Raw genomic sequence first — 10,486 nt, 5'->3', positions numbered from 1 at the left:
AGGCTCCCGTTATAATCTGACTCTCAAAGGGGGAAGGAGCCAACAGACACTCGGGGCCCTGGGGAGGACGTGGAGGCCTTGGCAGGAGGCGTGTAGTTAGAAACCCTTCTCCAGACCCGGGGCTTAGCCAGACCCCTGATGGGTGCCTCACCCTATAAACATGCCAGGGGGAGGGGGGGGGGCAGGGACCAGGCTCCTAGGACCTTCTGTGGACTATGGCCCATGCTGGCTGGCCATGGGACCCTCGACGCTGCTCCTCCTGGGGTTCCCCACAGCCATCCTGCAAGGCCGGGGGGCTCCATACCTTCTGCTCATGTTACAGGTGAAAAAACTGAGGCTTGGAAGCCAATGGAGGCACAGCGTGAGGATCTGATTCCAGCCTTGTGGCTTCCAGTGCAGGACCTGCCCCACCCTCTCAGGTAGGACCTTGGAGACTGGGCTGGTGGCATCAAGGTGTGCCCAGCATAGGGTAGACCAAATGGGCAAATGAGAAAGTGTGTGGGCCACCTGGGATGTCCCTCCTGAAGGCTCCTTCAGATTGCCTTCCCTGGCAAAAGCCCCTTGAGACCACCACAGCCTCCACTCAGGCCACTCACCCATGGGAGATGCCCAGAGCAGCCACAAAGCCGGGGCTGGCATGGGACCTGCGCTTTGGGAGGAAGGAACCCTACTGCCCCACAGCCAGGATCCTCCAGAGGTTGCTCTGTGCTTCCCTGGAAGGAGCGAACTGCGCCCCTAAAAGCGTAAACTGGGGACTGGCAAGGAAAAGCTGTGGGAGATAAGGTGGCCCTTCGGACCCTGATGGGCCACCCTAGCATCCGGCCCTTCTCCATGTGCACCAGCACCAGGCCCGGGCTGCAGCAGAGGCCAGCTGGGCTTGTGAAAAATAAGAGGACAGAGCCAGGGGCTTCCTGTCCCCACCACTCCCCTGGGGGACAGGGTTGTGAGACACCCAGCAGAAGGCTGAGGGGTGGGGGTTAGGTGGGGAGGAAGACCCCAGAACGCTGGTGACATTGGATGGGGAGGGGGACCCCAGAACGCTGGTGACATTGGATGGGGAGGGGGACCCCAGAACGCTGGTGACATTGGATGGGGAGGGGGACCCCAGAACGCTGGTGACATTGGATGGGGAGGGGGACCCCAGAACGCTGGTGACATTGGATGGGGAGGGGGACCCCAGAACGCTGGTGACATTGGATGGGGAGGGGGACCCCAGAACGCTGGTGACATTGGATGGGGAGGGGGACCCCAGAACGCTGGTGACATTGGATGGGGAGGGGGACCCTGGAATGCTGCTGACATTGAATGGGGTGGGGGACCCTGGAACGCTGGTGACATTGGATAGGAAGGGGGACCCCGGAATGCTGGTGACATTGGCTGGGGTGGGGGACCCTGGAACACTGGTGGCATTTGAAGTGTTTTCTCCAGGTGGAGGACTTAGCCCAGTGGCTTTGTATGTGTTTTTGTTTGTTTTTTCTTGGTGGTGAGGGAAAGAACCACCTCAGACAGACTATGCACATCTGGCCTGCAGCTGAGTGTGTGGCTGGTCTCTCTGGCTGTGTGAGTCTGGTCTCTGCTGGCCTCACTCTGGGGCAGGCACCTTCTTCCTGTCGCCCACTAGGAAGCCCCTGGCAGCTCTAGGCCAGCATCTCCCACCTTTGAGTCCTGCAGAAGGCCAGAGTGTTGCCCCCACGTTTCTGCAAAAGTTCAAGGAGAGGGAGCTCCACCTACCTCAAGATCAGGAGCACAGCCCGATCCCAGGCCTGCCTGTGGACACTGTGGTGATGGGGGGGCCACACCATCCATCGGGACCTGGGGACACTGTGAGGATGGGGGTCACACCATCCACTGGGACCTGGGGACACTGTGAGGATGGGGGTCACACCATCCACTGGGACCTGGGGACATTGTGATGATGGGGGGGCACACCATCCACTGGGACCTGGGCACACTGTGGGGATGGGGGGGCCACACCATCCACTGGGACCTGGGGACACTGTGAGGATAGGGGGTCACACCATCTACTGGGACCTGGGACACTGTGAGGATGGGGGGGGCCACACCATCCACTGGGACCTGGGGACACTGTGATGATGGGGGGGGCACACCATCCACTGGGACCTGGGCACACTGTGGGGATGGGGGGTCACACCATCCACTGGGACCTGGGGACACTGTGAGGATGGGGGTCACACCATCTACTGGGACCTGGGGACACTGTGATGATGGGGGGGCACACCATCCACTGGGACCTGGGCACACTGTGGGGATGGGGGGCCACACCATCCACTGGGACCTGGGGACACTGTGAGGATAGGGGGTCACACCATCTACTGGGACCTGGGGACACTGTGATGATGGGGGGGCACACCATCCACTGGGACCTGGGCACACTGTGGGGATGGGGGGCCACACCTTCCACTGGGACCTAGGACACTGTGAGGATGGGGGGGCCACACCATCCACTGGGACCTGGGACACTGTGGGGATGGGGGGCCACACCATCCACTGGGACCTGGGCACACTGTGGGGATGGGGGGCCACACCATCCACTGGGACCTGGGGACACTGTGGGGATGGGGGCCACACCTTCCACTGGGACCTGGGGACACTGTGAGGATGCGGGGCCACACCTTCCACTGGGACCTGGGGACACTGTGAGGATGCGGGGCCACACCATCCACTGGGACCTGGGACACTGTGAGGATGGGGGGCCACACCATCCACTGGGACCTGGGACACTGTGAGAGTGGGGTCACACCATCTACTGGGACCTGGGGACACTGTGAGGATGGGGGGCCACACCATCCACTGGGACCTGGAGACACTGTGAGGATGGGGGGGCCACACCATCCACTGGGACCTGGGACACTGTGAGGATGGGGGGCCACACCATCCACTGGGACCTGGGACACTGTGAGGGTGGGGTCACACCATCTACTGGGACCTGGGGACACTGTGAGGATGGGGGGCCACACCATCCACTGGGACCTGGAGACACTGTGAGGATGGGGGGGCACACCATCCACTGGGACCTGGGACACTGTGAGGATGGGGGGGCCACACCATCCACTGGGACCTGGGACACTGTGGGGATGGGGGGCCACACCATCCACTGGGACCTGGGCACACTGTGGGGATGGGGGGGCCACACCATCCACTGGGACCTGGGACACTGTGGGGATGGGGGGCCACACCTTCCACTGGGACCTGGGGACACTGTGAGGATGCGGGGTCACACCATCCACTGGGACCTGGGACACTGTGAGGGTGGGGTCACACCATCTACTGGGACCTGGGGACACTGTGAGGATGGGGGGCCACACCATCTACTGGGACCTGGGGACACTGTGAGGATGCGGGGCCACACCATCCACTGGGACCTGGGACACTGTGAGGGTGGGGTCACACCATCTACTGGGACCTGGGGACACTGTGAGGATGGGGGGCCACACCATCCACTGGCACCTGGGACACTATGAGGATAGGGGGCCACACCTTCCACCGGGACCTGGGACACTGTGAGGATGGGGGGCCACACCATCCACTGGGACCTGGGACACTATGAGGATAGGGGGCCACACCTTCCACCGGGACCTGGGACACTGTGAGGATGGGGGGGCCACACCATCCACTGGGACCTGGGGACACTGTGGGGATGGGGGGCCACACCATCCACTGGGACCTGGGACACTGTGAGGGCAGGGTCTCACCATCTACCGGGACCTGAGGACACTGTAAGGATGGGGGAGGCACATTGCCCACCAGGACCTGGGGAGGGACAGTGGTCTCCATGGAAAACTGGGACGGGGTTGCAGGCAGCAAGCACCCTTGGATGCTGAGAGTAGACCTCCAGCCAAAACTGCAGCCCCCCCCCATGAAGCCAGAGGCTGAGGGAGCAGCTTGGTGTGGGGATCGGGGCTGGCGTTGCTGCTCTCCTGGGACCCCATGCCCTGGGTTCTAGAGGGTTCTAGAGGGTGCTGGCTCAGTGCTTGTCAGGCAGCATGGGGCAAGGGTCACGGCTCTGCTTGATGCAAACATGTCCTGTGAGTGCTTCATAGTTTGACCATATGTCCTGGGAGGATGGTCCTCAAATCAGTGTGCCTCACTCAGAACCCGAGAATCTCATGAAGGGGCAGATTGCCGGCTCCCTGCCCTGGAGATTCAGCTGAGTGGGGTGCGGTGCGGCTCCTGAGGTAGCAGTGTCTGGGAAACGCTTTGCCTGACACTTCTTTGTCTTTGTATTTTTTTCAAGGGGAGGGGGCCGAGATGAGAGGGAGTGAGGTGATCAGGGAGGTGACATCCCCTGAGGACAAGGCAGGCAGTGATCACCAGTGGCAAGTCCCAGGTCCTTCTTCCTGTATCCTGTGAGGCGGTCACTGTCCCCATTTTGCAGAGAAGGAAACTGAGGCTAGAGACTTGCCCCAAGCCCCTCATTAATACAGGGTAGAGCTGGGCCGCTCCGCAAGCTCCTCAGAATTCAGGGATCTGCTTGAGCACAGACTCTTGCACATTCTGCTTCCTTGTCCATCTGAGGGAAACAGAAAAAGAAGCTCCTTCCCAGGGGTCACCTGGGCTCGGCCTCTGGAGTCCCCTGGAGGAGGCCTGAAGATACAGGGTGTCCGGAGGAGTGGCCAGGCTGAGCCTGGAGCTGGTACGTGTCCCACGTGTCCACTCAAATTGCCATGGCCAAACTCCCTGATGGTGAGTGGGGCCTCATTGGGCCTCTGGGCTGCCAGCTCTGTTTCTCGGGTGAAGTCAGAGACCATGAAGACCACCCATCCAGCCTCCCCTCCCCGGCCCCGGGGCCTGGGGACATTCCTCAGAGATGTGCTTAGTTGTCCCGAAATAAAAGCAAACCATTCCTTCGTGGTGACTCTGAAGATAATCACATGCTTCCCCTTCCCCTCACCCAGGTCCTGCGCCGCATTTCCAGGGACGAGGCCTGCCCGCCGCTTCCTCGTGGGTCCATGCCCAGCGCTCCCATGTGTCCCCAAACACATGCTCCAGACAGTCATCTGGGAACACGCGGCCCAGCTCTGCCCTGGCTCTGCCTTGCTTGACTGATTGAAAGGTCTCTGGCTCTGCTCAGATAGATTCTGCTTGTTCTTTTTCATGGTTCTGAGAGTCTGTTCCATCAGTTGTCATAATTTGTCACATTTGTGGTTATTGTTTTTCTGTCAACGATGCAGCAGCAGCACTCTTGAACCTCTGCCTCTGTGCAGAGGCGGGAAGATAATTGGTGGTAAACTCTGAGACCATGGAGGCCTGCTCAAAGGCCATACTCATTTAAACACTGGTCGACACAGGCATGTTGCCCTCTGAAAAGCTTGTCCCAGCGGACTGTCCAGAGCAGCGACGGGGCAGGGGCGGGTCGATTGTGACCTCGGGGCACACCAGGGCCCATTGCCCCAAGAACAAGCTGAAAACATCAGCGTGATACTGTCTTACACATGAAAAGAAAAGGCCTAGTGTGGTGGCTCACGCCTGTAATCCCAGTACTTTGGGAGGCTGAGGCGGGCGGATCACCTGAGGTCAGGTGTTAAACACCAGCCTGGGCAACATGGCAAAACATGGCAGTGTCTACTAAAAATACAAAAAATTAGCTAGCTGGGTGTGGTAGCGCGCACCTGTAATCCCAGCTACTTGGGAGGCTGAGGCAGGAGAATCACTTGAACCCGGGAGGCAGAGGCTGCAATGAGCCAAGATCACGCCACTGCACTCCAGCCTGGGTGACAGAACAAGACCTGGTCTCAAAAAAAAAAAAAAAAAAAAAAAAAAGAAAATAAAAGAAAGAAAGAAAGAAAAGAAGAGGAAAAGAACCCGACCCCCAAACAAGTCAGGTGCCAACAGATATTTTTAAAGGAATGAAGGGCATTGCCCGGAACACACAGACAGGATTTCCCGGGGAAGGGAGAGGGGATGAGGGTTGGGAGAAGGGGGAGGGAGCTTTAGCATGATTGGTAATATCATCTTTTTCTCATTGCGACATATTCTTATCTAATCATTCTATGATTTCAAGAAAATAAATACATATTTTAAAAGACTAAGGAAATAAATAAGCTATTAAAATATTAGGTTTAAAATGATTAATTCTGGGTGAGAAATATAGATGATTCCCACTTTCTCTTCCTTTCTTCCTTCCTTCCCTCCCTCCTTCCTTCCTCTCCCTTTCTCCCTCCCTCCCTTTTTCCTTCCCTCCCTCACTCACTCACTACCCCTTCCTTCCCTCCTTCCTTCCTTCCCTCCCTCCCTCCTTCCTTCCTTCCTTCCTTCCTTCCTTCCTTCCTTCCTTCCTTCCTTCCTCCCTCCCTCCCTCCCTCCCTCCTTCCTTCCTTCCTTCCTTCCATCCTCCCTCCCTCCCTCCCTTTTCCCTTCACTCCCTCACTCCCTCTTCCTTCCTTCCTTCTTCCCTCCCTTCCTTCCTTCCTTCCCTCCTTCTTTCGTCCCTCCCTCCCTTCCTTCCCCTCCCTCCCTCCTTCCTCCTTCCTTCCTTCCTTCTTTCCTTCTCTCCACCCCTCCCTTCCTTTTTTCATTCCTTCCTTCTGATGGACTCTTGCTCTGCTGCCCAGGCTGGAGTGCAGTGGCACGATCTCAGCTCATTGCATCCTCCGCTTCCCAGACTGAAGTGATTCTCATGGCTCAGCCTCCTGAGTAGCTGGGACTACAGGTACATGCCACCATACCCAGCTAATTTTTGGTGTTTTTAGTAGAGATGGAGTTTCACTATGTTGGTCAGGCTGGTCTTGAACTCCTGGCCTCAAGTGATCCACCCACCTCGGCCTCCCAAAGTGTTGGGATTACAGGCGTGAGCCACTGCACCTGCTTTGCTTTGTTATTTTCTGAACTAGTCAAAATGTAAAATATATTGTGAAAGACACTCCCTACAACACACGCCTTTTTCTGGCAGTGGAGGCAATCCCGGCATCTGTGACAGCCCCCAAGTCTGGGTTTCCTGGGGATATGACCGGCAGGTATCTATTAACCATTGTCACAATAGAGACACCAGCCATAGGGAAGCAATTTCCTTGTAGTTTGGCCAAAAAATTTCTCATTCCTGTGACTCAGCAGCAGCTACCGGGCACCCAGTAATGACCAGGGACATACACTGCTGGTCACTGACCCCGGCTGGCCAGCTGGGCACTCATTCTGCTCTCACAGCCCTCGGGAGCCAGCCTCCAGTGTCATCTCGGTGGCCACGCCAGCATTTCTGTGATTGGCATCTGGTTGCAGGATGGCAGGGGGTGCTGGTGGCCGGGACCCTGGCAGGATAGCAAAGGTTGACTGGGGCTAGTCCAGCGCAAGCGGCCACTTCAAACCTGCCCCTTCCCAGAGCTGGTCACGTAGGTAATTCAAAGATTTCTACTAGCCACAGTAAAAAGGTAAAAGGAAACAGGTCGACTTCATTTTAACCCTATATTTTGTTTAACCCAATATACAACATATTAACATTTCACCATAAAATCAACATCTAAATAGTATTTGTGAGATATTGCCTTTCTTTCACTTTCTTTTTCTTTCTTTTTCAGTCTCTCTTTCATTCCCTCCCTCCTTTCTTTCTTTGTCTTTCTTTCTTTCTTTCTTTCTTTCTTTCTCTCTCTCTTTCTTTCTTTCTCTTTCTCTCTTTCTTTCTCTCTCTCTTTCTTTCTCTTTCTCTCTTTCTTTCTCTTTCTCTCTCTCTTTCTTTCTCTCTCTTTCTTTCTTTCTCTCTCTCTTTCTTTCTTTCTCTTTCTCTCTCTCTCTTTCTTTCTTTCTCTCTCTCTTTCTTTCTCTCTCTTTCTTTCTTTCTCTTTCTCTCTTTCTTTCTTTCTCTCTCTCTTTCATTCTTTCTTTCTCTTTCTCTCTCTCTTTCTTTCTTTCTCTCTCTTTCTTTCTTTCTCTCTTTCTTTCTTTCTCTTTCTCTGTCTCTTTCTTTCTCTCTCTCTCTTTCTTTCTTTCTTCTTTCTTTCTTTCTCTTTCTCTTTCCTCCTTTTTCTTCCTTCCTTTCTCCCCTTCCCTTCCCTCCCTTTCTCTTCCCTTCCTTTTTTTCCCCACAGAGCCTCACTCTGTCACCCAGGCTGGAGTGCAGTGCCACAATCATGGCTCATTGCAACCTCTGCCTCCCGGGTTCAAGTGATTCTCCTGCCTCAGCTTCCTAAGTAGCTGGGACTACAAACATGTGCCACCACGCTGGGCTAATGTTTTGTATTTTTAGTAGAGACGGGGTTTTGCCATGTTGGCCAGGCTGGTCTTGAACTCCTACTCTCAGGTGATCCACCTGCCTCAGCCTCCCAAAGTGCTGGGATTACAGGCGTGAGCCACTGCACTCGGCCGCATTTTCATTCAATGTCTAAGATCCCACGTGCATGTTACACTCACAGCATGTCTTCCACTGGACTCACCACAGTTCAAGTGCTCAAGTGGCCGCAGGTGGTTCAGGGCTGCCCTGGTGGAACCGCAGCCACCCGCCAGTCCAGGCTGTCATGGCCTTAGAGGTCATTAACACATTTCAGAAAAGAGCAGCGGGAAATGAATACAGCAAAACAATATCTAGGCCACTTCCCCTGCTCTTTTCCCAGCTGGAAGGCAGGTGAAGCTCTAAGGTGTCAGCTCTGTAACCAGACTGGGGAGGGGCCTCAGGCAGTGTTCACCCCCAGTGGAGTGGGCAGGCACCGCATGGCAGGTGCACAGCCAGGGGCTCCCCCCAGTGGAGTGGGCAGGCTCTGCATGGCAGGCGCACAGCCAGGGGCTCCCCCCAGTGGAGTGGGCAGGCTCTGCATGGCAGGCGCACAGCCAGGGGCTCCCCCCAGTGGAGTGGGCAGGCACCGCATGGCAGGCGCACAGCCAGGGGCTCCCCCCAGTGGAGTGGGCAGGCACCGCATGGCAGGCGCACAGCCAGGGGCTCCCCCCAGTGGAGTGGGCAGGCTCCGCATGGCAGGCGCACAGCCAGGGGCTCCCCCCAGTGGAGTGGGCAGGCTCCGCATGGCAGGTGCACAGCCAGGGGCTCCCCCCAGTGGAGTGGGCAGGCACCGCATGGCAGGTGCATAGCCAGGGGCTCCCCCCAGTGGAGTGGGCAGGCACCTCATGGCAGGCGCACAACCAGGGGCTCCCCCCAGTGGAGTGGGCAGGCACCTCATGGCAGGCGCACAACCAGGGGCTCCCCCCAGTGGAGTGGGCAGGCACCTCATGGCAGGTGCACAACCAGGGGCCCTGCGGCTGGAACATGGCTGCATCGTTAGAATGCCGCCCTCAGGAATCAAGTCTGGAATTCAGTTACAGCACCATACTGATGTCGGTCTTTTCATGTTCTAAATGTTTCCATGGCTGTGTAAGATGTTAACATGCAGGCAAATTCAGCAAAGAGCACGTGGGGATGGCCAGCACCATCCTAGCAACTTTTTAATACCTCTACAGTTATTCCAAAGGTACGAATTTATTTAAAAACAACACTCTGTTGAAAGTGAAGAACGGATTGAAATCTATAACGAAGTCCTATTCACTTCAATTAAAAATATGTAGGTGGGGCGCCATGGCTCATGCCTGTAATCCCCGCACTTTGGGAGGCCAAGGCAGGCAGATCATCTGAGGTCAGGAGTATAAGACCAGCCTGGCCAACATGGTGAAAGCCCCTTCTCTGCAAAATACACAAAAATTACCCAGGCATGATGGCAGGTGCCTGTAGTCCCAGCTACTTGGGAGGCTGAGACAGGAGAATCACTTGAACCCAGGGGGCAGAGGTTGCAGTGAGCCAAGATTGTGTCATTGCACTCCAGCTTCGGTGACAGAGCAAGACTCCCTCTCTCAAAAACAAGAAATGTGTGTGTGTGTGTGTGTGTGTGTGTGTGTTTTAGGGTGCTATCTTACTACTCAAATGCCTCTGCAAAACTTCACTGTAGTTTTCAAATCAGGCTTAATAATTACTGAGACCGGCTCTGTGGTGGAGACTCCCATCCAGGCAGCGCTGAAGGCAGACACCCAGACAGAACTGCTATCTGGGAGGCCAACAGCCTTCTGAGCTGAGAGTCTCAGGGGCTGACAGCATTCTGGGCTGAGGGCCTCGAGCTGATTCTGACCCGCACATTTATTCTCTCTGAACAGGTGATGATTATTCACAAACAGGTATTTTGTGTTTTCTCATAGAACCAAGGTAAACTAGGTAGGTAGCTGGTGCCTGCTTCCCACTGATCACAGACAAAGTGAAAAGTATTCTCCAGAGGGGAGTCCTGGGGGCAGGGTCACATAGCCCATGCTTGAAGAATTGTTTTATCCGGTGTATGATATACATACACTGTGTTGCTACTTTCGACAGTGTATGTATATCATACACCGGATAAAACAATTATTTTTTTACTCAAGCTGGTGTTGGGGGGACCAGCTAGGTTTATCCTTGCCATTGTTCTTCTTAGCAAACAATAAAATTTCATCATACACTCAGAATTTCTCAACAGAGAATGATCTTCAGTGTTCGTGTGTGTGTATGTGACTTGGTTGTGGACGCAGCAGCTTC

Source organism: Callithrix jacchus, chromosome 10 (assembly GCF_049354715.1).
Source record: "Callithrix jacchus isolate 240 chromosome 10, calJac240_pri, whole genome shotgun sequence".
Classification (NCBI taxonomy): Eukaryota; Metazoa; Chordata; class Mammalia; order Primates; family Cebidae; genus Callithrix; species Callithrix jacchus.
Note: the sequence above shows the minus strand (reverse complement) of the source record.